This window comes from Triticum urartu, chromosome 6A (genome assembly GCF_056163025.1).
Source record: "Triticum urartu cultivar PI428250 chromosome 6A, HENAU_Tu73, whole genome shotgun sequence".
NCBI lineage: Eukaryota > Viridiplantae > Streptophyta > Magnoliopsida > Poales > Poaceae > Triticum > Triticum urartu.
This window is the reverse complement of record NC_141878.1, coordinates 576,155,645-576,182,529: the sequence shown is the minus strand read 5'-3', so window position 1 is coordinate 576,182,529 and position 26,885 is coordinate 576,155,645. Positions and strand designations below refer to the sequence as shown.

General features: G+C 45.4%; 1 pseudogene; it reads right to left on the bottom strand.

Annotated features, from left to right (window-relative positions):
• Positions 1-409: 409 nt before the first annotated feature.
• On the bottom strand, positions 410-2,299 carry LOC147966547 (uncharacterized; annotated as a pseudogene).
• Between the last annotated feature and the right edge of the window lie 24,586 nt (positions 2,300-26,885).

The following is a 26,885-nucleotide window of genomic DNA, read 5'->3' as shown; positions in this document are numbered from 1 at the left end:
ACCATCGGGACCGAAGTTATCTCTCGGAGCGGTCAATTCCACTCAAGTTGTGAGCATCAGAGTGTTCTTTCATTCGCCCCCAATACGCGTCTCTACTTTGATCACCTCCAATGGATGGATCCCTCGACACTTGCAAATAAGTATGGCATAGTAACTTGTCATCGTTGGTTGAGTAATTGCCCGCTCTTCCTTTCGGTGCCTCGACAATTCCCTCACCCTCCTCGTCCACCTCAAACTCATGGGCTTCGAAATGGATGTCATTGGTTTGAGACCAATGCGAATTGTTGGACCCAACACCCATAGTGGACATGTATGCATCATCGTTGAGACTACAAAGTTTTTTGAACAATGCAAATAAGCTATCTATATGTGATGATGATGCATTGAAAAAATAAGAAGAAAAGAAAAGTTAGAAAATTTTCCACCTTGGGGGCATTTCGTCGAACACGTGGTGCGCGTCGGCGGCCGGCTCAATGAGTGAGCTCGCCGGCGCTTCGGTAGCCGCCGCGGCCGTCGAACGCCCTGCAAGCTTCTTTCCCCTCGCCTTCGTGGTGCCGGAGCCGTCCGCCGCCTTGTTTTTCTTCGCGGATGTTTTGCCCTTCTTCGTCCGCGCCGCATTGGGGACCTTCTTCGACGGTGCGGCGGCGGCACGGGACGGCGCCGGCGCGACGCCACCCGCCGTCGTGGTCATCCGCGGCGGCAAGAAGAGGCTGCGCGCGAGGCCGACGCTCGACGGAGCTCCGGCGGTGGCGACGCCAGCGCTTCCCGCGCTAGGGTTTCCGGCGGCGGCGGCGGCTGCGGCGGCGGGAGGGGGGGGTCGCGGCTGTACAGCGGGGTGAGCGGGGCGCCGATGTGCGCGTCCATGGGTGGGTGGCAGGGCGCCGGCACCGGCGCGCGCGGGGCGTAGGACGAGGAGAGGAGAGAGTGCGGTGCGAGCGCTCGAGTGTGCCGCGCGCTGTAGCTGGCGCCCGAAATACGCCGCGCGGGTAAGTGTTTTCAACCGCGCGCCCAACCCGTTATAGCGCGCGCGCCGTTTTTGCGTGTCCGCTGGAGCGACCCGCCGCGTTGCGCGCGCGCTAAAACGGCCTAATTTGCGGCGCGGCGCTAGTTTAGCGCGGCTGTTGGAGATGCTCTAAGGGGGCGTCTAAAAGCGCCGCCTGGGGGTGAGCCGGCGCAAAAAATGACCCTGGGGGCGAGTCGGTCCCCAGCCGTCGGCTCTCAGGGCCGCCCCCAGATGCGTATTTTTTTTAAAAAAGAACCGTTCGGCGAAGTTATGATAAAAACTAGTTAAATTTCGACCAAACATGGCAAATTTGCATTTTCATTACATTAACCTAATCTAAAAAAGAAAAGGGATGAAGTCGTCGCCGCCATCGTCATCGTCGGCCTTCTCCTCCTTGACGCGGGCGCCCCTGCTGGACCCCTGCCCGGCGTCACCATGGCGGACTGGCGGCGGCGCGTCGTCGTCGTCGTCGCTGTCGCATAAGACGACGACCCCGTCTTCAACGCGGCCGCGTCGGCGCTCCTCGAAGCGGCGCAGGGCGGCGCGCTGGCGCTCCTTCTACTTCTCCCGACGCGCTTTCTCCATCGCAATGGAGTCCTGACGCGCCCATTCTAGGGCCGCGTCGTCGTCGTCGAACTCCGCCTCCACCGGCGCCAGCCCCGGCTCCGTCTTCACCGGCGCCAGCCCCGGCTCCATCTTCGGCTTGACGAAGCGCGGAGGAGCCGACGAGGAGGGGGCGCGCCGGCCGCCCTCGTTGATGACGATGCCGACGCTGCGAGTGCGCCGACCGATTGGCGTCTCCGCCGCGGGCTCGGCCTTGACGCCGAGAAGCGCCGGAGAACTGAATGAGTGGGAAGATGAGCGAGAGGAGGAAGACGAGGAGGAGGCGAACCTCCTTGGCGCCCATGCGCGTCGGTGTTGCGACGGGGCGGCCCCCGTCGCAGGATAGGTCAACGGCGGGTTGTTGCCGCCGTCGAGGTGCGTCAGCAAGCCCTCCAGCATGCGGCCCGGGACGCCCCACCACAGATGGCGCCCCACGTTGTTCTTCACGCCGCCGACCACCGGCGCGCCGTTGGTGGAGGCCAGGCGCAGCTGCTGGCGGCGCTGGAAGTACGCCGCCCAAGCCGCGTGATTGCCGGCGGCGTACTGGGGGAGGAAGCGCTCGTCGTCGGTCAGGGAGGCGTGCGCGACCTCGACCTCCTCGGCGAAGTACGTGGGCTTCGCCACGGCGTCGGGTAACGGGGGAACAGGCACTCCCCCGACGCTGAGCCGCCACCCCGTCGGCCCGGCGCGCATGTCCGGCGGCGCCGGGATGTTCGCCTGGAACAGGAGCCAGGACTCCTGTTCGCGGAGCGAACGCCGGCCGAAGCCGTTCGTCGCCGCCTCGTCTCCGGGGAAGCGCTCTGCCATGGCAACGGGCTCGGCGGTGGTAGAGAGGGAGAGAGAGGGGTTGCCGGTGGCGCTCGGGAGAGGAAGACGGAGACGGAGAGAGAGGGGCTGGGCGGCGGCGAGGGGCGAGTCTGGTGTGGGCACCGGCGAGAACCGCCGGCTTTTATAGCCGCTCCGCGCCCGTGTGTACGCGTGCGAGGGAGGGGAGGCGTCGGCGCGCCGTCCCGAGACGCGCCGCCCGTGAGGAATCAATGGCAAGGCTGACCGGCGGCAGCCTTGCCATTGATTTCCCGCGGGAATCGAGACAGTTGGGGGGAAGACGAGCCGCCGTGTCCCTGACGCGGCTGGCCCGCAACTTTTTCGCGCCAAAACAGTTCGCCCCGACGCCCCCCGGGCGCCCCCCAACGCGCCGGGATCGGCCTGGGTCCGCCGGCGCTGCTTTCCGCACAGGCCGGCAAAAATCGGATTCCTGAGACGCAATTGGGCCGTTTTTTCAACGCCGGCGCAAAAAAAAGTCTGAGAAGGCCTTCCTGAAACACGGCTGGAGATGCCCTTACAGTGCGATATTGAGCTGAGTGGCAGGCGAGGTGTGTCGCTGTCAGTGTCAGGTCAGAGCGGCCGAGCGCACGACCGGCGGCTAGGATGACCTCCGCCTCGCGGCCGTCCGCATCGGCTGGTCTGGTCACCGTGGAACACGGTCACGGTCGGTGAGCGATCACTGAGCCGGAGCCATGCATGTGTTCGCGCCGGCCACGCCGAGAAGAGAAAGTCAAGGCGAACAAACTGCGCGCTGATGCGCTGCTCCGCCTTGGCGCGTCCGCGGGTTTAATTTCCCACTGAACAGACAAGCGAGTCGTCGGTAAAAATGGTTTCAGAGGATTTAGAAAGCGGAATTCGTCTTGGTATTTCTTTTTAAAAGACGATACAGGACTCGTGGCAAATACTCCCTCCATTTCACAATATAATGCTTCCTTTATTTCTGTGCTTTAACTTTGACCATAAATTTAACTACCAATACCAATTGCGGCGGGAGTAAAAATTATATCAATGAATTCGTATTTGAAAAAAGTTTTTTATTATATAATTTTTTCCCGCCGCAGTTTGTCTCGTTGGTTAAATTTATGGTTAAAGTTGGATCTCGGAAAACGCGGGCGCACTATATTTTGGAATGGAGGGAGTATATACTACTTCTTGCTTGTTTACAAAGATACGAGACGCGTACAAAGAAGTTGTTTGGTTTAGATTTATTAGATGAGAACATATCTTCTTTCCTTTTATGCGATCCTAATAATTAATTGGATCACGCCCGGATTCTTGAGGACATGCCAAGCATCTTTTGCTTGTTTGTTCATTCATTCGACAATAATCGTCTACGCCATGATGACTAATTAAGCGGCCACTTCCCTCGGCGCCGGGCGCCACCTCGACGAGCAATACTGAAACGGACCATTGTTTAAGCACGTGCTCCTTAGCACGAGAGATTCCACTACTCTACATCCACGCTCTGCCCCAACTCCGCAACTCGTATGCATCCACTGCTGCTAGTGCCGTTCCCCCCGATGGCCTGGCATAAACAAGCCACCACTTTTCTCTACTTTCTCGCTTGCGTAGGGCATAGATAAATGGCCGATATTCTTTCATTTACGCGTAGCAAAAGTGCCCGTGGCTTGGGGGAGAAGGAAGGGAGACGATCGATCGGAAGCTGGTCGCTGCCGTATCCCCGGGGCACGGCGGGTCTCCTGGACGGCTTTGTCCCACACCACTCACATATCATGTCCTGTCGGTGTTCTTCCATGCGCCCCTCTCAGTACTGTAGCATCATTTTTTTTACCGTGTTCACTCTTTTGCATCGCTTTTTTCTTTTTTATTCGGGTTTCTTTTTTCTTTTTTTGGTTTTCATATTGTTTCATTGTTTTGTCTGGTTTCTTTGGGATTTTTCCCTTTTAGTTTACTTTTTTGTTTCGGTTTTATTTGCTTCTTTCTTTGTTTTCTTCTCAATTTTCAATATGTCCCACTATTTTTGCATTAGTTTCTTTGATTTTTTGTATCTGTTTTTCCGCTTTTTCTTGTTGGTTTTTTATCTTTTACATATACATTGTACATTTTTCGTACACAACAGGATATTTTTTATACATGTTTATTATTTTTGAAATACATGATTTATAGTTTTTTAAATATGTGTTTTGAGGTCAACTTTTTTTTCATATAGGTAGTACATTTTTTTGTATATGATAGGAACCTTTTTTATATACATTAAACATTTACAAACACATGATTAACTTTTTTTCAGATATATGTTCTAATGTGTACTTTTTTTCATACAGATTGTACATTTTTCATATACATAAGAAACAATTTTCTTATACACGTTTAACTTTTACAAATGCATGATTAATATTTAGTCAGATATATGTTTTTATGTCTACTTTTTTTCATACAGATTGTATATTCTTCGTTTACATAATTTTTTCTTATACATGTTAATTTTTTTATACATGTTTGATATTTTCGAAGGGCATGATTAACATTTTCTAAATACATGATTAATATTTTCTAAATTCATTTTTTAGTTTTTTAAGGACATGATTTAACATTTTTTTTTCAAATACATGTTTTTATGTGTACCATTTTTTCATGCACATTGTAATTTTTTTGTATACATCTGGAACATTTATTTGATATACGTTTGAAAATTTTTAAATACATGATTAATAATTTTGAACTTATATTTATGAAAATAATATAATAAGTGTTAAAAAATTCTAATGTGTGTTGAAACATATTTAAAATGCTACCAACATCTTTCTAAAGTTGTACCAACATTTTTTTAACACTGCAAAATCATATAATTTTTCAAAACTCAAGTGATTCTACGTGAAATATACGTATAATATTTGTTTTTGGAAATATAACAAAAATAAAAAAATGAGGTGAAGCGAACAAACGGAGAACGAACGAACCAACAGCGTTATGGGGCCGGCCCGTGAGCACGACACTTCAGGCCAGGCGAAGGTCTATCTCGGGGAAATTACCTAGTGCTCCCAGGCCTAGGGTGCTCCTGGTGCTCTGATGCGAAAAACATTTTTTAAAATCTTCAAAAAATTCTGAAAAAATGCAGCACATCGACGGAACATCGATGTCTTTTGCCACAAAATTTCAAATCAAAATTCGAAACATTGCTTGAGATACAAAAATGACAAATTTTTGTACATAACATAAGTTGGGCTTTAGTTTTGGCCCATTATCACATTGATGTCAAATTTGTCATTTTTGTATCTCGAGCAATGCTTCGAATTTTGATTTGAAATTTTGTGACAAGATACATTGATGTTCTGTTGATGTGCTGCATTTTTTTTAGAATTTTTTGAACATTCTAAAAATGTTTTTTGGACATTTGGAGCACCCCAAGCCTGGGAGCACTAGATACTTTCCCCGTCTATCTCGCTATAAGCGAGCTATAGATGCGCCACCAACAAGGACCATCTTGATGTCTCGCATGAGAGGAAATACCGGCCGACCGAGCTAACGCCTGAGCTTGTAACTCTTTTGCAACCACACAATTGCCCACCTCTTTGTGAGCCCTGCAAAGACTGGCTCGAGGGCGTGCACTGCACATGGACCCCAATTTGCAGGGGCCGCAGCTTGGACCACTTCGCTACGTAAGCCTTTTACTACCCGAACTAGCAACTTAAGGAGGAGGTCAAGTCAGGAAATGAAGATCCACAAGTCTAGTGCTAGCCAGCTAGGGATGTAAATGGTACATATAATTTCCGTTCCGAATCCGCATCCGCATCCGTTTTTAAGGATATAGTATGCACTTACACAAATCCGGCGGATACGGACGACGCGGATACGGATTTTGGTCAACCGGATATCCGGCGGATATGGCAGAGGATATGATATTGATAATATCCGGCGGATGTGGATTATCCGGTATTTTTTGCGGATTATCCGAGGTAGTTAAATAGGATTATTCGATAAATTTAGCCCAATTGAGAAGCCCAAATACCCACGTGGACCACTAATAAAAATCACCACATATAACTAGAATTTAACCTAACCGTAGTACGAGACCAGAATCACAATTCTCACGCAGCCGTCGACGACCGGCAGCCTCTCTCCGGCAAGTCAGCTGTCCGGCACAATCGGTAAAGATGTCGGCGCCGGTCCAAGCAACGAAGGTGAGCACTCCGACCTTTCATGTTTTTCTAGATGCAATGCAATGAATGATGGAAGTTTAGGCGTCGAATGACGAGGTAGGTATGCTGTATGCATGAATGTATCCACGGCATGCAGTGCAGGTGCAACTTCTCTTCTCTGCATGCACAGCGGATCGTGGACTCGTGGTGGTAGTCTGGTAGATCACCGTGAGCGAAATCGGTGCTGGTCGCTGCCATGATCTACTACAGACTACACTACATCCATACATGACGATGGGTAATTCACATTACGTCGCCGGCGTTCGAGACGACGCTCTGCGTACATATACGCCGCTCGCGTCGAGACGACGCTCTGCGTACATACACGCTGGCCACGCATCAGACAGAGGTCTGCGACTGCGTACATATACGCCGGCGATGCGTCCGGCCGGACCGTGGTTTGCGGACATATATACGTAGGAATACAGAGTATGAACAACAGAACAAGTAAGAACACGGGTAGTGGTTCCTTCTTCCTTGCATGCAGTCACGTACAAGTATGAACACCAAGTTAATTTGTAGTAGTCGAGTAGAGTAGGCTTCATCATAATAGACTACAAAACAGTATGAATTTGTATGTATAGTACGTGCATCGGTGCATACAATATGTGATGCTTGAGTTTATCGGTACTACATATTGTTGCTATATTGGTGTGAGTTATAACTTTAAAACACCCCTCTAGTGTTATGCGCTTGGATGGAAACATGTTTTTATGGTTGCATAGTAGAAATAAATCATGTCTCTTTGCACGTATCATATCCATATATTTAGTCCGTTTCTAGTCCGAATCTGCTCCGCCTCCGCTCCGAATCCATAGTCCGTTATAATCCGCATCCGGTCATTATCTGCTCCGCTCCGAATCTGACAAAAAAATATGATAAAAGCATTATCCGATCCGATCCGATCCGTTAACATTCCTATAGCCAGAGCACCGAAATGCTAGTTAAGGGGCATCCCTTGCAAAGGTAACTCACAGCTTTTTCGGTGATGACAAATGACACATTGAATGTGCGACTCCATAACTTGAGAGCTTTGGGCTTTTTTTCATTGATTCTTTTTTGAAAACATTATATCTCTTGAACCGTGTGTTGAAATCACAAACCATTTTCACCGCTGAGTTTCCCGCATCAAGATCTTCGAAAGTACTCCCTCCGTTCCAAAATAGATGACTCGACTTTGTACTAACTTTAGTACAAAGTTGGGTTATTTATTTTGGAACGAAGGGAGTAGATAACATGTTAATAGGTTTGAACATACTTTTTCATGAAAAACCCCAAAATCAAAATAACTAAAAATAGAAAGAAAAAAGGAAACAACAAAGGAAACAGGTGAAAATTGGAAACCGAGGAGCATAGTTATGCTTTCCATCTTTTTGGGAAGCACGCTTCCCTCTTTTGGGAAGCAAATATTTGCTTTAGGCGAAAGCACACCTGTGTTTTCACTTTTTGGGAGCACAATTGTGTTTTTTCCTTTTCAGAAAGCACGCTATGCTTCACGCGAGGAAAAAAATCTTCTAGAAAATGTAAAAGAAGAACATAATCCTCAAACCCCAAAATGCGTGCAGAAAAGAGAGAAAATCGAGCTTAGGATGCGTCGAACGCATGACATGTGACGACGGCTGAACACACGAGGTACACACTCCCCAACCCACCAAAAGTGCCTGCTGGGTTCCCCCAAAGGGTACCCTCTGATTTGCCAGTCCCTTGGAGCACGCATAAACTACATGGCATAGGCATATGGATTGGTCGGGTACTCCGCCTCGTAGCCGTGCTGGAGGCGAAGGTAACCTTTTTCTCCCCACGACTCGCACCACGAGTTCTTGAGCAGTCAGTAGTTGATGGCTCGGAGTTAGTAGTCGAGTAGAGTAGGCTTCATCTTAATAGACTACAAAATAGTATGAATTTGTATGTATAGTACGTGCATCGGTGCATACAATATGTGATGCTTGAGTTTATCGGTACTACATATTGTTGCTATATTGGTGTGAGCTATAACTTTAAAACACCCCTCTAGTGTTATGCGCTTGGATGGAAACATGTTTTTATGGTTGCATAGTAGAAATAAATCATGTCTCTTTGCATGTATCATATCCGATATATTTAGTCCGTTTCTGGTCCGAATCTGCTCCGCCTCCGCTCCGAATCCGTAGTCCGTTATAATCCGCATCCGGTCATTATCCGCTCCGCTCCGAATCTGACAAAAAATATGATAAAAGCATTATCCGATCCGATCCGATTCGTTTACATCCCTATAGCCAGAGCACCGAAATTACTAGTTAAGTAGCATCCCTTGCAAAGGTAACTCACAGCTTTTTCAGTGGTGACAATTGACACATTGAATGTGCGACTCCATAACTTGAGAGCTTAGGGCTTTTTTTCATTGATTCTTTTTTGAAAACATTATATCTCTTGAACCGTGTGTTCAAATCACGAACCATTTTCACCGCTGATTTTCTCGCATCAAGATCTTCGAAACTACTCCCACCGTTCCAAAATAGATGTCTCGACTTTGTACTAACTTTAGTACAAAGTTGGGTCATCTATTTTGAAACGGAGGGAGTAGATAACATGTTAATAGGTTTGAACATACTTTTTCATGAAAAAACCCCAAATCAAAAGTGTTGGAAATATGCCCTAGAGGCAATAATAAATTAGTTATTATTATTATTATATTTCATTGTTCATGATAATCGTTTATTATCCATGCTAGAATTGTATTGATAGGAAACTCAGATACATGTGTGGATACATAGACAACACCATGTCCCTAGTAAGCCTCTAGTTGACTAGCTCGTTGATCAATAGATGGTTACTGTTTCCTGACCATGGACATTGGATGTCGTTGATAACGGGATCACATCATTAGGAGAATGATGTGATGGAGAAGACCCAATCCTAAGCCTAGCACAAAGATCGTGTAGTTCGTATGCTAAAGCTTTTCTAATGTCAAGTTTCATTTCCTTAGACCATGAGATTGTGCAACTCCCGGATACCGTAGGAGTGCTTTGGGTGTGCCAAACGTCACAACGTAACTGGGTGGCTATAAAGGTACACTACAGGTATGTCCGAAAGTGTCTGTTGGGTTGGCACGAATCGAGACTGGGATTTGTCACTCCGTGTAAATGGAGAGGTATCTCTGGGCCCACTCGGTAGGACATCATCATAATGTGCACAATGTGATCAAGGAGTTGATCACGGGATGATGTGTTACGGAACGAGTAAAGAGACTTGCCGGTAACGAGATTGAACAAGGTATCGGGATATCGACGATCGAATCTCGGGCAAGTATCGTACCGCTAGACAAAGGGAATTGTATACGGGATTGATTGAATCCTTGACATCGTGGTTCATCCGATGAGATCATCGTGGAACATGTGGGAGCCAACATGGGTATCCAGATCTCGCTGTTGGTTATTGGCCGGAGAGTTGTCTCGGTCATGTCTGCATGGTTCCCGAACCCGTAGGGTCTACACACTTAAGGTTCGATGACGCTAGGGTTATAGGGAAAGTATGTACGCGGTTAGCGAATGTTGTTCGGAGTCCCGGATGAGATCCCGGACATCACGAGGAGTTCCAGAATGGTCCGGAGGTAAAGATTTATATATGGGAAGTCCTGTTTTGGTCATCGAAAAAGTTTCGGGTGCTATCGGTAACGTACCGGGACCACCGGGAGGGTCCCGGGGGTCCACCAGGTGGGGCTACCTGCCCCAGAGGGCTGCGTGGGCCAAGTGTGAGAGGGGACCAGCCCCAGGTGGGCTGGTGCGCCCCCCCACCAGGGCCCAAGGCGAAGAGAGAAGGGAAAAGGGGGAAACCCTAGGCTCAGATGGGCCTAAGGCCCACCTAGTGGTGCGCCCCCCCTCTCCCCCCCCTTGGCCGCCCCCTAGATGGGATCTAGGGCTGGCCGCCATCCCTAGGGGTGGAAACCTAGGTGGGGGCGCAGCCCCTCCCCTCCCCCTATATATACTTGAGGTATGGGGCTGCCCAACACACGTGATTTGCTCTCCCTGTTAGCGCAGCCCTACCTCCCTCCCTCCTCGTCTCTCGTAGTGCTTGGCGAAGCCCTGCTGGAGTCCCGCGCTCCTCCACCACCACCACGCCGTCGTGCGGCTGCTGGATGGAGTCTTCCCCAACCTCTCCTTCTCCCCTTGCTGGATCAAGGCGTTGGAGACGTCACCGGGCTGTACGTGTGTTGAACACGGAGGTGCCGTCCGTTCGGCACTAGGATCATCGGTGATTTGGATCATGACGAGTATGACTCCATCAACCCCGTTCACTTGAACGCTTCCGCTTAGCGATCTACAAGGGTATGTAGATGCACTCTCCTTCCCCTCGTTGCTAGATTACTCCATAGATTGATCTTGGTGATGCGTAGAATTTTTTTGAATTTCTGCTACATTCCCCAACAGTGGTATCAGAGCTAGGTCTATGCGTAGTTTCTATGCACGAGTAGAACACAAAGCAGTTGTGGGCGTTGATTTTGTCAATTTACTTGCCGTTACTAGTCTTATCTTGATTCGGCGGCATCGTGGGATGAAGCGGCCCGGACCGACCTTACACGTACTCTTACGTGAGACTGGTTCCACCGACTGACATGCACTAGTTGCATAAGGTGGCTAGCAGGTGTCTGTCTCTCCCACTTTAGTCGGATCGGATTCGATGAAAAGGGTCCTTATGAAGGGTAAATAGAAATTAGCATTTCACGTTGTGGTTTTGGCGTAGGTAAGAAACGTTCTTGCTAGAAACCTATAGCAGCCACGTAAAAACTTGCAACAACAATTAGAGGACGTCTAACTTGTTTTTGCAGCATATGCCTTGTGATGTGATATGGCCAAAAGGATGTGATGAATGATATATGTGATGTATGAGATTGATCATGTTCTTGTAATAGGAATCACGACTTGCATGTCGATGAGTATGACAACCGGCAGGATCCATAGGAGTTGTCTTAATTTATTTATGACCTGTGTGTCAACATAAACGTCATGTAATTACTTTACTTTATTGCTAAAGCGTTAGCCATAGTAGTAGAAGTAATAGATGACGAGACAACTACAAGAAGACACGATGATGGAGATCATGATGATGGAGATCATGGTGTCATGCCGGTGACAACGATGATCATGGAGCCCCGAAGATGGAGATCAAAAGGAGCAAAATATATTGGCCATATCATGTCACTATTTGATTGCATGTGATGTTTATCATGTTTTACATCTTATTTGCTTAGAACGACGGTAGCTTAAATAAGATGATCCCTCACTAAAATTTAAAGAAAGTGTTCCCCCTAACTGTGCACCGTTGCGAAGGTTCGTCGTTTCAAAGCACCACGTGATGATCGGGTGTGATGGATTCTAACGTTCGAATACAACGGGTGTTGACGAGCCTAGCATGTACAGACATGGCCTCGGGACACACGCGAAACACTTAGGTTGACTTGACGAGCCTAGCATGTACAGACATGGCCTCGGAACACAGAAGACCGAAAGGTCGAACATGAGTCGTATAGAAGATACGATCAACATGAGATGTTCACCGTTGATGACTAGTCCGTCTCACGTGATGATCGGACACGGCCTAGTCGATTCGGATCATGTATCTCTTAGATGACTAGAGGGATGTCTATCTGAGTGGGAGTTCATTGAATAATTTGATTAGATAAACCTAATTATCATGAACATAGTCTAAATTGTCTTTGCAAATATGTTGTAGATAAATAGCTCACGTTGTAGCTCCCTGTTTCAATATGTTCCTAGAGAAATACCAAGTTGAAAGATATTGTAAGCAATGATGCGGACTGGGTCCGTAGTCCGAGGAGTGTCCTCACTGCTACACAGAAGGCTTACGTCTTTGATGCACCGCTCGATGTGCAAACCCCTACAACATCGTCTGTGGATGTTGTGAACACCTGACAGACACATCCTGATGACTACATGATAGTTTAGTGCACCATACTTTACGGCTTAGAATCGGGATTCCAATGACATTTTGAACACCATAGAACATATGAGATGTCCCAAGAGCTGAAATTGGGATTTCAGGCTCATGCCCGTGTTGAGAGGTGTGAGACCTCTGACAAGTTCTTTTGCCAACAAGATGGAGGAGAATAGCTCAGCTAGTGGGCATGTGCTCAGAATGTCTGGGTTCTACAATCACTTAAATCAAGTGGGAGTTAAACTTCCAGATAAGATAGTGATTGATAGAGTTCTCTAGCCACTATCACTAAGCTACTAGATCTTCGTGATGAACTATGACATGCAAGGGATGGAGTTGATCCCGAAGCTGTTCGCGGTGCTTAAGACCGCAAAAGGTAGAAATCAAGAAGGAGCATCAAGTGTTGATGGTTTAACAAGACCACTGGTTTCAAGAAGGGCAAGGGCTAGAAGGGAAACTTCATAGATGGAAAACCAGTTGCCGCTCCAGTGAAGGAACCCAAGGTTGAACCCAAACCCGAGACTGAGTGCTTCTATTGTAAGGGGAACGGTCACTGGTAGCGGAATTACCCCAAATGCATGGTAGATAAGAAGGCTGGCAACTTCAACAAAGTATATACGTGTTATTAATGTGTACCTCACTAGTACTCCTGGTAGCACCTGGGTATTGGATACCGGTTCAGTTGCTATTATTGGTGACTTGAAGCAAAAGCTACGGACTAAACGGAGACTGGCTAAGGGCGAGGTGACGATGTGTGTTGGAAGTGTTTCCAAAGTTGATGAGATCACCATCGCACGCTCCATCTGCCTTCGGGATTAGTATTGAACCTAGATAAATGTTATCAGGTGTCTACGTTGAGCATGAATATGATTAGATCATGTTCATTGCAATACGGTTATTCATTTAAATTAGAGAATAATGGTTATTCTGTTTACATGAATGATACCTTTCATGGTCATGCACCCTATGTGAATGGTTCATTGAATCTCGGTCGTGGTAATACACATGTTCACGCCAAAAGATGTAGAGTTAATAATGATAGTACCACTTTCTCGTGGCACTGCCGCTTAGGTCATATTGGCGTAAGATGCATGAAGAAACTCCTTGTCGATGGATGTTTGGAGTCACTTGATTTTGAATCGCTTGACACATGCGAGCCATGCCTCATGGGCAGGATGACTAAGACCCCACTTTCAGGTACAATGAAACGGGCAAGTGACTTGTTGGAAATCATACATGCTGATGCGTGTGATCCAATGAGAATTGAAGCGTGCGGTGGATATCACTATTTTCTCATCTTCACTGACGATTTGAGTAGATATAGGTATATTTACTTAATGAAGCACAAGTCTGAAACGTTTGAAAAGTTCAAGCGATTTCAGAGTGAAGTTAAGAATCATCATAACAAGAAGATCAAATCCCTACGATCTGATCAATGAGAATATATGAGTTATGAGTTTGGCAAACACTTAAGACATTGTGGAATTGTTTCACAGTTGAAGCCACCTGGAACACCACTGGGTTATGGTGTGTCCGGACATCGTAATCGAACCTTATGAGATATGGTGCGATCTATGATGTCTCTTATCAATCTACCGTTTTCATTTTGAGGTTATGCGTTACAGACAGCTGCATTCACTTTAGATAGGACACCATCTAAGTCCGTTGAGACGATGTCATAAGAACATTGGTTTGGCAAGAAACGAAAGTTGTCATTTCTTAAAGTTTGGGGATGCGATGCTTAAGGCTTCAGCCGAAGAAGCTCGAACCCAAAGCGGACAAACACATCTTCATGGGATACCCAAAGGTGACAGTAGGGTATACCTTCTATCTCAGATCCGAGGGAAAATTGTTTGTCACTAATAACGGGTCCTTTCTCGAGAAGGAGTTTCTCTCGAAAGAATTGAGTGGGAGGAAGATAGAACTTGATGAGGTTGTCAAACCTTCACTTCAACCAGAGAGTGACGCAACACAGAAAGATGTTTTCTGTGGCGCCTACGTCTGTTGAATAGGAAGTTAATGATAGTGATCATGAAGCTTCGGATCAAGTTGCTATCGAACCTCGTAGGTCGACAAGGATATGTACTACTCCTAAGTGGTACGGTAATCCTGTCTTAGATATCATGTTGTTAGACAACAATGAACCTACGAGCTATGGAGAAGAAATGGTGGGCCCATATTCCGACAAATGGTTAGAAGCCATGAAATCCGAGATAGGATCCATATATCAGAACAAAGTATGGACTTTGGTGGACTTGCCCGATGATCGGCAAGCCATTGATATAAATGGATCTTTAAGAAGAATACGGGCGTGGGCGGTAATGTTACCGTCTATGAAGCTCGACTTGTGGGAAAGAGTCTTTTCACAAGTTCAAGGAGTTGACTACGATGAGAATTTCTCACCCGTAGCGATGCTTAAGTCCGTCGGAATCATGTTAACATTAGCTGTATTTTTCGATTATGAAATCTTACAGATGGATGTCAAAACAAGTTTTCTTACCAGTTTTCGTAAGAAAAAGTTGTATGTGATACAAACAAAGGTTTTGTCGATCCTAAGGATGCTAAAAAGTATGCTGGCTCCAGCGATCCTTCTATGGACTAGAGCAAGCATCTCGGAGTCGGAATATATGCTTTGATGGAGTGATCAAAGCTTTTAGGTTTATACAATGTTTGCTAGAAACTTGTATTTACAAGAAAGTGAGTGGGAGCACTACAACATTTTTGATAAGTATATGTGGATGACATATTGTTGATCTAAAATAATGTAGAATTTCTGGAAAGCATAAACGGTTGTTTGAAGAGTGTTTTTCAAAGGAAGACCTGGATAAAGCTGCTTACATATTGGGCATCAAGATCTATATAGATAGATCAAAATGCCTGATGATACTTTCAAAGAACGCACACCTTGACATGTTTTTGAAGGAGTTCAAAATAGATCAGTCAAAGAAGGGGTTCTTACCTGAGTTGTAAGGTGTGAAGTTGAGTAAGACTCAAAGCTTGACCACGGCAGAAGAAAGAGGAAGGACGAAGGTCGTCCCCTATGCTTTTGTCATAGGCTCTATACGGTATGCCATGCTGAAGTCCCGCACCTGATGTGTGCCTTGCCACATGTCTGGCAAGAGGGTACAAAGGTGATCTAGGAGTAGATCATCAGATAGCGGTCAAAATTATCCTTAGAGGAATAAGGAAATGTTTCTCGGTTATGGAGGTGATAAAGAGTTCGACGTAAAGAGTTACGTCGATGTAAGCTTAACACCTATCTGGATAGCTCAGATTAGAGATACCGGATACGTATAATGGAGCAACAATTTGGAATAGCTCCAAGTGGAACGTGGTAGCAGCATCTATGATATAAAGTTTTGCGAAATACATAGGGATCTGAATATGGCAAGACCCGTTGACTACAACCTCTCTCACAAGCATAACATGATCAAACCAGAACTCTTTGAGTATTAATCACATAGTGATGTGAACTAGATTAGTGAATCTAGCAAACTCTTTGGATGTTGGTCACATGGCGATGTGACCTGTGAGTGTTAATCACATGGCGATGTGAACTAGATTATTGACTCTAGTGCAAGTGGAAGACTGTTGGAAATATGCCCTAGAGGCAATAATAAATTAGTTATTATTATTATATTTCATTGTTCATGATAATCGTTTATTATCCATGCTAGAATTGTATTGATAGGAAACTCAGATACATGTGTGGATACATAGACAACACCATGTCCCTAGTAAGCCTCTAGTTGACTAGCTCGTTGATCAATAGATGGTTACTGTTTCCTGACCATGGACATTGGATGTCGTTGATAACGGGATCACATCATTAGGAGAATGATGTGATGGACAAGACCCAATCCTAAGCCTAGCACAAAGATCGTGTAGTTCGTATGCTAAAGCTTTTCTAATGTCAAGTTTCATTTCCTTAGACCATGAGATTGTGCAACTCCCGGATACCGTAGGAGTGCTTTGGGTGTGCCAAACGTCACAACGTAACTGGGTGGCTATAAAGGTACACTACAGGTATGTCCGAAAGTGTCTGTTGGGTTGGCACGAATCGAGACTGGGATTTGTCACTCCGTGTAAATGGAGAGGTATCTCTGGGCCCACTCGGTAGGACATCATCATAATGTGCACAATGTGATCAAGGAGTTGATCACGGGATGATGTGTTACGGAACGAGTAAAGAGACTTGCCGGTAACGAGATTGAACAAGGTATCGGGATATCGACGATCGAATCTCGGGCAAGTATCGTACCGCTAGACAAAGGGAATTGTATACGGGATTGATTGAATCCTTGACATCGTGGTTCATCCGATGAGATCATCGTGGAACATGTGGGAGCCAACATGGGTATCCAGATCCCGCTGTTGGTTATTGGCCGGAGAGTTGTCTCGGTCATGTCTGCATGGTTTCCGAACTCGTAGGGTCTACACACTTAAGGTTCGATGACGCTAGGGTTATAGGGAAAGTACGTACGCGGTTAACAAATGTTGTTCGGAGTCCCGGATGAGATCCCGGACATCACGAGTAGTTCCGGAATGGTCCGGAGGTAAAGATTTATATATGGGAAGTCCTGTTTTGGTCACCGAAAAAGTTTCGGGTGCTATCGATAACGTACCGGGACCACCGGGAGGGTCCCGGGGGTCCACCAGGTGGGGTACCTACCCCAGAGGGCTGCGTGGGCCAAGTGTGAGAGGGAACCAGCCCCAGGTCGGCTGGTGCGCCCCCCACCAGGGCCCAAGGCGAAGAGAGAAGGGAAAAGGGGGAAACCCTAGGCTCAGATGGGCCTAAGGCCCACCTAGTGGTGCGCCCCCCTCTCTCCCCCCTTGGCCGCCCCCCTAGATGGGATCTAGGGCTGGCCGCCACCCCTAGGGGTGGAAACCTAGGTGGGGGCGCAGCCCCTCCCCTCCCCCTATATATACTTGAGGTATGGGGCTGCCCAACACACGTGATTTGCTCTCCCTGTTGGCGCAGCCCTACCTCTCTCCCTCCTCGTCTCTCGTAGTGCTTGGCGAAGCCCTGCTGGAGTCCCGCGCTCCTCCACCACCACCACGCCGTCGTGCTGCTACTGGATGGAGTCTTCCCCAACCTCTCCTTCTCCTCTTGCTGGATCAAGGCGTAGGAGACGTCACTGGGCTATACGTGTGTTGAACACGGAGGTGCCGTCCGTTCGGCACTAGGATCATCGGTGATTTGGATCACGACGAGTACGACTCCATCAACCCCGTTCACTTGAACGCTTCCGCTTAGCGATCTACAAGGGTATGTAGATGCACTTCCTTCCCCTCGTTGCTAGATTACTCCATAGATTGATCTTGGTGATGGGTAGAATTTTTTTGAATTTCTGCTACGTTTCCCAACAAAAAGAACTAAAAATAGAAAGAAAAAAAAGGAAACAACAAAGGAAACATGTGAAAATTGGAAACCGAGGAGCATAGTTATGCTTTCCATCTTTTTGGGAAGCACGCTTCCCGCTTTCGGAAAGCAAATATTTGCTTTAGGCGAAAGCACACCTGTGTTTTCACTTTTTGGGAGCACAATTGTGTTTTTTCATTTTCAGAAAGCACGCTATGCTTCACGCGAGGAGAAAAAATCTTCTAGAAAATGTAAAAGAAGAACATAATCCTCAAACCCAAAAATGCGTGCAGAAAAGAGAGAAAATCGATATTAGGATGCGTCCAACGTATGACATGTGACGACGGCTGAACACACGAGGTACGCACTCCCCAACCCACCAAAAGTGACTGCTGGGTTCCCCCAAAGGGTACCCTCTGATTTGCCAGTCCCTTGGAGCACGCATAACCTACATGGCATAGGCATATGGATTGGTCGGGTACTCCGCCTCGTAGCCGTGCTGGAGGCGAAGGTAACCTTTTTCTCCCCACGACTCGCACCACAAGTTCTTGAGCAGTCAGTAGTTGACGGCTCGGAGTTAGTAGTCGAGTAGAGTAGGCTTCATCTTAATAGACTACAAAACAATATGAATTTGTATGTATAGTACGTGCATCGGTGCATACAATATGTGATGCTTGAGTTTATCGGTACTACATATTGTTGCTATATTGGTGTGAGCTATAACTTTAAAACACCCCTCTAGTGTTATGCGCTTGGATGGAAACATGTTTTTATGGTTGCATAGTAGAAATAAATCACGTCTCTTTGCACGTATCATATCCGATATATTTAGTCCGTTTCTGGTCCGAATCCGCTCCGCCTCCGCTCCGCCTCCGCTCCGAATCCGTAGTCCGTTATAATCCGCATCCGGTCATTATCCGCTCCGCTCTGAATCTGACAAAAAAATATGATAAAAGCATTATCCGATCCGATCTGATTCGTTTACATCTCTATAGCCAGAGCACTGAAATTACTAGTTAAGGGGTATCCCTTGCAAAGGTAACTCACAGCTTTTTCAGTGGTGACAAATGACACATTGAATGTGCCACTCCATAACTTGAGAGCTTTGGGTTTTTTTCATTGATTCTTTTTTGAAAACATTATATCTCTTGAACCGTGTGTTCAAATCACGAACCTTCACCGCTGATTTTCTCGCATCAAGATCTTCGAAACTACTCTCACCGTTCCAAAATAGATGACTCGACTTTGTACTAACTTTAGTACAAAGTTGGGTCATCTATTTTGAAATAGAGGGAGTAGATAACATGTTAATAGGTTTGAACATACTTTTTCATGAAAAACCCCAAAATCAAAAGAACTAAAAATAGAAAGAAAAAGGGAAACAAGAAAGGAAACAGGTGAAAATTGGAAACCGAGGAGCATAGTTATGCTTTCCATCTTTTTGGGAAGCACGCTTCCCGCTTTCAGGAAGCAAATATTTGCTTTAGGCGAAAGCACACATGTGTTTTCACTTTTTGGGAGCACAATTGTGTTTTTTCATTTTCAGAAAGCACGCTATGCTTCACACGAGGAGAAAAATCTTCTAGAAAATGTAAAAGAAGAACATAATCCTCAAACCTCAAAATGCGTGTAGAAAAGAGAGAAAATCGAGCTTAGGATGCGCCCAACGCATGACATGTGACGACGGCTGAACACACGAGGTACGCACTCACCAACCCACCAAAAGTGCCCGCTGGGTTCCCCCAAAGGGTACCCTCTAATTTGCCAGTCTCTTGGAGCACGCATAACCTACATGGCATAGGCATATGGATTGGTCGGGTACTCCGTCTCGTAGCCGTGCTGGAGGCGAAGGTAACCTTTTTCTCCCCACGACTCGCACCACGAGTTCTTGAGCAGTCAGTAGTTGACGGCCGGATCGTGCAGGTCATCGCTCGGAGTTAGTGGCGGAGCTTAGTGCATTGCCGGGGCGGTGATAGAAAGAAAAAGGGAAACAAGAAAGGAAACAGGTGAAAATTGGAAACCGAGGAGCATAGTTATGCTTTCCATCTTTTTGGGAAGCACGCTTCCCGCTTTCAGGAAGCAAATATTTGCTTTAGGCGAAAGCACACATGTGTTTTCACTTTTTGGGAGCACAATTGTGTTTTTTCATTTTCAGAAAGCACGCTATGCTTCACACGAGGAGAAAAATCTTCTAGAAAATGTAAAAGAAGAACATAATCCTCAAACCTCAAAATGCGTGTAGAAAAGAGAGAAAATCGAGCTTAGGATGCGCCCAACGCATGACATGTGACGACGGCTGAACACACGAGGTACGCACTCACCAACCCACCAAAAGTGCCCGCTGGGTTCCCCCAAAGGGTACCCTCTAATTTGCCAGTCCCTTGGAGCACGCATAACCTACATGGCATAGGCATATGGATTGGTCGGGTACTCCGTCTCGTAGCCGTGCTGGAGGCGAAGGTAACCTTTTTCTCCCCACGACTCGCACCACGAGTTCTTGAGCAGTCAGTAGTTGACGGCCGGATCGTGCAGGTCATCGCTCGGAGTTAGTGGCGGAGCTTAGTGCATTGCCGGGGCGGTGCCCCCCCCCCCCCCCCCCCCCCCCCCCATGTAGCAAGCTCCGGCACTGCTTGGCGTTGTGCCGTATCCCACGAGCAAGCCTCGTGGTCACCGCTGATGTTGCACGGCTTCCTGGAGACGCCGCCGGCGTAGGGATACCTCTCCCAGGTCTTGATGCCTTCCTCGGTGAGGTAGTTGAACGCCTTTGCTGCCCAACCGCCATTGCGGCGTGGGTTCTCGGGGCTGCAGTCCACCAGTTGCTGCATTCATGCATGTATGCGCGCATCAACCAACATGTATGTATCTACTGACGCTAGCTAGCTAGCTCATACCAACCTGCACGGAGACACTGATCCAAACATGGTTCACGATGAAGTGGACAACTCGATTGCCCCCGCGGAACACCGTACCCAGACCTATCCTCTAATACGTGCAGAGGGTATGCAGACGACCAAACTAGTTGTAAATGTTGGTTGTTTGCATGTTTTTTCTCAGTCAGGCCAACTGTGAAGTGTATGCAATACAGCAAAAAACTGAGATGATAACCGAACACGTTCCCATCAAATGGAGTAGTGTTTTTTTTTCTGAGGGAGTCCATCTAAGCATAAATAAATGACCCTCAATTGCTGGTGAAACTAAAAGGGCATGCCGTTATGTTTCGTGCGCCCATTTAGAAGCCCCCCGTCCATCTTGATCGATTCGGACTGCAAGCAAGTGGTTTCAAATATGAAGTAATATCACCAGTCGTGCTTAAACTTGTCACCGATATTCACTTTAGTGTCTGAACTTGAAAAATACGCCGAACTGGTTCTAGAACTTGGCACAAACGTGCAAATACAATGATAATCTCATTCATAAACGTATAATGGGCTGATGTGGCATCATATTTTGATTAGTATGAACACGTGGTATGTGACTCACTTACAACATATGACTTGCTTTATAAATGTCTCTATGACCGGTGGGCCCATATGTCAGCACAAAGGGAAAATAAACAATAAAAGTTACAACCTATCGGATTCAAACTCACGACGTTGCACTTGCAAGCCGACCGCGCTCATCAGCTGCCCACTCACTTTCTCATATCCAGCGGCAAAAACGACGCGCTATGTTACATCTAGCCAGACGAGCATGGCTTTTAGAAGGCTGTAATCAGTGCAGCCCATTTTGCGCATGTTAGTTTTTTTTAGAAATTTGTAAAAAGTTTGTCAACTATGATCACGGTAATAGAAATGAATTTCAAATAGTGATGTGTTAAGTACAAATAAAATAACTTATAATTTTTAAAAATATTCACATTTTTATTAATATTCGCTTGTGATAACTCTCACTTGTGGCACGTATCCATAATGTCTATATAACTGAAATATAGTCAGATCTAAATATTTATAAAAAATAATTTTAGATTTTGCATAGTTATGAATACTTTTTAATTATACAAAAAATACTTAACAACAAACTTATGAATTATAAAAAGTGCATATAATTATTCAAGTCTTTGTATAATTAAAATAATATATATGAATTGTAATTTAACAAATATTTATGATATTCTGTACCATACTAACATTTTTATAATCAGAAATACAATTTAATTTATTTGATTTTTCAAAAGTAATGTGTCAATACTATTTAAAATTACTTGAACATTTATCTAAATAAGTTATCTTTTTATGTATAATCTCTCCCTAACAATAAAGCACGGATTGACTTTGTCGGGTTCACCGTCACAATACGCTTTCTTCCTGTGATTTTACGCTTTCAATTTGAATTTAAAACATATACGCGAGGTGGTACTAAAACCGTTTTGTTCGGGGGTGACAATTGTTTCCGAACGTAGTGATGTTGGGCTGGTATCGGTTCGCTTCTGTTTAGAGCCTCCGCCTGGGCCACGATACCGTCACTGCTGGGACTCCTCCCCTGTTCTGGTTTTCTTGGTTGGTTTCCAACTTTTTTTTACGTGTAGGTCATGTGTGTAAGCTACGGAATCCTCGATCTCGATTAGCCACGCTGACTTACAACTCTCGCTAATAAAAACAGAGCCAACGATGTCGACTCAATCCATCTCCAGGTTTGATGCAAGAAACCCTAAACCTAGCGACATCGTTGCCAAAGACGGGAGCAACATCGGTGCCGTCTGCCGTGCTGATCGAAGTTGAAGCAACTGCGGCAACATGAACAAGCTGCACAACTACGGTGGCAACGGCAACATCAGCGTCAAGAACAATCTCACGAGAGTAGGGCTACCTCCACGTAGGGTGCGGCCCCGTGTCGCTAACCGTGATGGGCGCCGGCATCATTCTTCTCGCCACCCTGCGTCGTCGTCGTTGGGGCTGCTCTAACCGTGGTGGGCACCTCTGCGCTGGCATCATTCTCCTCGCCACCATTGTTGCGACCAGTGTCGTCGGTGCATGTGTTGCAGCGGCCGCTGTCGTGGACGGTTGGCTGCTGGAGGTTATGATCGGGGGAGACAACAAGCAGAAGGAGATTGGGAAAGAGAGGGCGGAGGAGAAGACAACGAGATCATGATCGATCGCAGAGATTGTGCGGCACGTCTGGTGTGGCGCGAGCCCGCATCTACGAGTGGCCGTCGTCAAGTGCGTACTTGAGGAATACAGAGAGGGAAGGCGATCAGCTAACATGGTGTCGGAGTTCCTCCAAGATTTCGTTTTGCACACCTAGGACGGCCATAGCACTAGGCAAATATCCCTTTTTCAAAAAATAGCACTAGGCAGATGCGGCACCAAATCATAGTCCTAGACTCCTAATGCACCTCCTAGCACATATAGGCGGTGCTTCTTAAGTACGTACCAATTCTGATGGGTTTGTCTAGGTCTCAGTCGACTGAGACTTGGCGAAGTCTCAGTCGCTGACGTGTCATGCATGTGGCCGCGACGATGTTTGCCTCGGAAAATCCTATTCGCCGCATTCTGCGGCGAATTGTCGACCTACCGCACAGGTTCGACAGTAACTGCGCCGGCCTAGTTAGCTCTTTTTCAGGTTGGATCTCTTTCCGGTTTTGGGAACCTTTTGGATGCTTCCTGGCCGGTTTTGGGAACCTTCCAGAAGGTTCTTGAACCGGGTTTTCTGGTTTTCGTTTTCATTTTATTTCTTCTTTTCGTTTATAATTATTTCCTTTTTTTTCGTTTTTTTGTTTCTTTTCTTTCTTTGGTTTTTTTTCTTCTCCTTTTTTCCATTTTTTTTGACAATATTCAAAATATTGTTCGTGTTTCCAAAAAATGTTCAGATTTTGAAAAATTGTTCTCAAAATTCAAAAACAATTCTCGTTACACAAAAAAGTTCAAAACTTTCGAAATTCAAAAAATGTACCGGATTCAATTTTTTGTTCACGCACTCAAAAAATGTTTGCACTTCCAATTTTTTTCGGGATTTTTCTGAATTGTTCTCTGTTTCAGAATTTGTTCTCAAGATTCAAAAAATGTTCGCGCTTCCAAATTTGTTCTCCATTTCGAAATTTGTTTTAAAGATTCAAAAAATGTTCATGCTTGAAAAAATTGTTCGCTCTGTTTCATAAATTTTTCATCTTTTTATGTTATTTCACAAAACAAAACTTATTTTGTTTCAAAAAAAATCCCAGTTTCAAAATTTGTTCACAAATTCAGAAAATGTCACATGTTTAAATTTTGTTGGCAAATACATTTTTTTGGGAATTTCAAAAAAGTGTTCCAATTGTTGTTCACAAATTCAAAGATTTTCAGGAATTCTTCCTGTTATTCAAATTTGTTCACAAATTGAAAAAATATTTTTGGTTTCAAAATTTGTTCACATATGCAAAAAAATGTTCTCATGTTTAATTTTTGTTCAAAATTCAATAATGTTTGCGAATTTTAAAAAAATGTTCCTTTTTCTAAAGTTGTTCACATATTGAAGAAACATTACAATTTTTAAAAATTTGTGCACAAATTGAGAAAAGGTTCATGTTTTTCAAAATTAGTTCGCAAATTATAAAAATGCTATCCGCAAGTTCAATCCCTCGCCCGCAAGTTTTATGGAATTTTGTGAACTTGTTTTTTTGTTGTTCTACTTCTGTTTGGTATTTTTATATTGGCGCTGCGAATCTTTCACAAATAGCTCACTTGGTGGAGTGGCTAGGGCATATTTTGCACATGAAGAGATCGCGGGTTCGATTCCGGATCTGTTGCTCCCTTTATTTTTGGCATCTCTTTCATTCGGCGAAGGACAGCGAATGGGCCGGCCCACGCGAACCTCCTCCTGTGCGAAACGGCGACTTCTTGCCGCAGCGAGCGGCGTATAGGAGCACTCGTTTGCCTCTGCTTTCGCTAGTTCACGACTTTTCCATGTTGGGCTGGATCGGTAGTTGCTTTTTCTTTCTTGCTGTAAGCCCTAATCAAGTCCGTCGCTCATGGGCTAGTAAAATCAGCCCATTTTTTCTTTCTTTATTTGTTTGGCAAGTCAATTTTACAACTTCCGTTTCATTTCCCTGCTTTCTTCATTTTTTGATATTATTTCTTCTTACATTTTAAAAAATATTTTGTATTGTTAATAAAATGAAAAATAACAAATAAAAATAAAAATCATACCTGCACCAGTTGCATTCATGTTGTACCACTTGTTGTTGATGGTAGGTTGTGACACCTGTAGTTGCAACTCTAGTGATGGACATGCAGCTGGCCCCCTCACCCTCCCATTGCAGTCACGTTGTATCCCTTACAGTTGCAGGTGGGTTGCGATATACAATTCTAGTGGTGGACATGCAACTGGTCGACGTCTCCCCTCCAGTTGCAGGCGGGTTGCACCGCATGCAGTTGCAGCTCTTGTCGTGGACATGCACCTAGTCATCCACCAGCCCCTCCCCCCTCCAGTTCCAAATCGTATTGTATCCCTTGTGGTTGCAGGCGAGTTGCGACACGTGCAATTGCAACTCTAGTGATGCACATGCAACTGGTCAACATCCATCCCCTGCAGTTGCAGTCGCGTTGTACCCCTTGCAGTTGCGTGCACGTTGCGACAAGTGCAATTGCAGCTCTAGTGATGGACATGCAACTAGACAAACGTCCCTCCCCCTCAAGTTACAATCACATTGTACTCCTTGTAGTTACACACGGATTGTGACACGTGTAATTATAGGTTGCGTTATAATACCACCCTATATGTATATATATATAAAGAAAAACAAGAACATATTATCAAAAATGATAAAATAAAAAATAAAAGAGGAAACAACATATAACTAAATAAATAAATGAGGAAAAGCATAAAATACATGAAGATGAGAAAAAATGGAAAATCAAACGTGTACAAACGAGTAAATGAAAAATGAAAAAAAAACAGAAAAAATGGCAGACCAACAAACAAACGAAAAAAGCGACCGACAATGAAAAAGGCTCCAGCCTGTAGCTAGGCAGCCCACCACGCAAGCAAGCCTCACCCCCGACAGATAAAACAAAGCCGAAAGAAAGCAGCCCAATACAAAACGTCAGACATTGGTTTTTCACGAAACAGCATACATCGTAAACTAGCAAAAGAAAATCTAATGGCTAGGCCGGTCGACTGAGACTTCACTAAAACTCAGTCGACTGAGTTTTAGCGCTTCCCAATTCTGATTTGTATGGATGGCCTCCTCCTACACACAACTAGAGAACTGATAGGTTATTTCCTTCCCTAGCATGGCCTGCACCACACTGCTTGCAGCAGTGGTGCCAAAAATTACTGCCCATACGTACTCATGTGCCGATTAATTCTCTAGGTGTCGTTGCTTCCTGGTATGTACTTAGTCTCATCATCTTTTGTTTGATATATGTTGGTGATTTTCTCAATGGATTTCCTAATAGTAGAGAGCATGCAGACTAGGATCTTTGTCAGGCCACCTCAAGGTTGCCGGCAGCAGCTACAAGTGTCCAGAAAAACTCTGCTATCCTCGAGTGCCACTTATTAGTGTAAACTACTAATGTTTTCTTACTATATTTTTGAGTATTTGTGTTCCACACAATTATTCTTAGTCATGATATGCTGACATGAAGTTCCTCTTCTAGGACAAGCATGGGGGCGTGCCTTATTGCATAGTTGAAACAAGAGACGTATAACATTCCCTTTCTTTTTAATTGACAGACAGTTCTTCATATTAAGTTGTCATTTGGTTTCACAAGTTTTTACACTAATTCAGTCTCATTGTTTTAGTAGGTTTTCCAAAAACATGTTACCCTGCTCCTCCCGTCCATAAATATCCCTCAAGGGTATCATGTTTGTTTTTTAGTTATCCAATTAATATTGTCTAGACTCACTGAAACCTGTAGTTTTCTGTCCTAGGGTTTCCATTGGTATTGTTCCATTGATTCTTTTTGTTTGATTCGGCTGTAGTTGTCAGTCTTTGGCTCTTTGCAGACGGTGATCAATATTACAAGTGATTACAGTTTCTTAATCGTATTTGTCATGATTATTTCCTTTCTTACTAGATTACTGT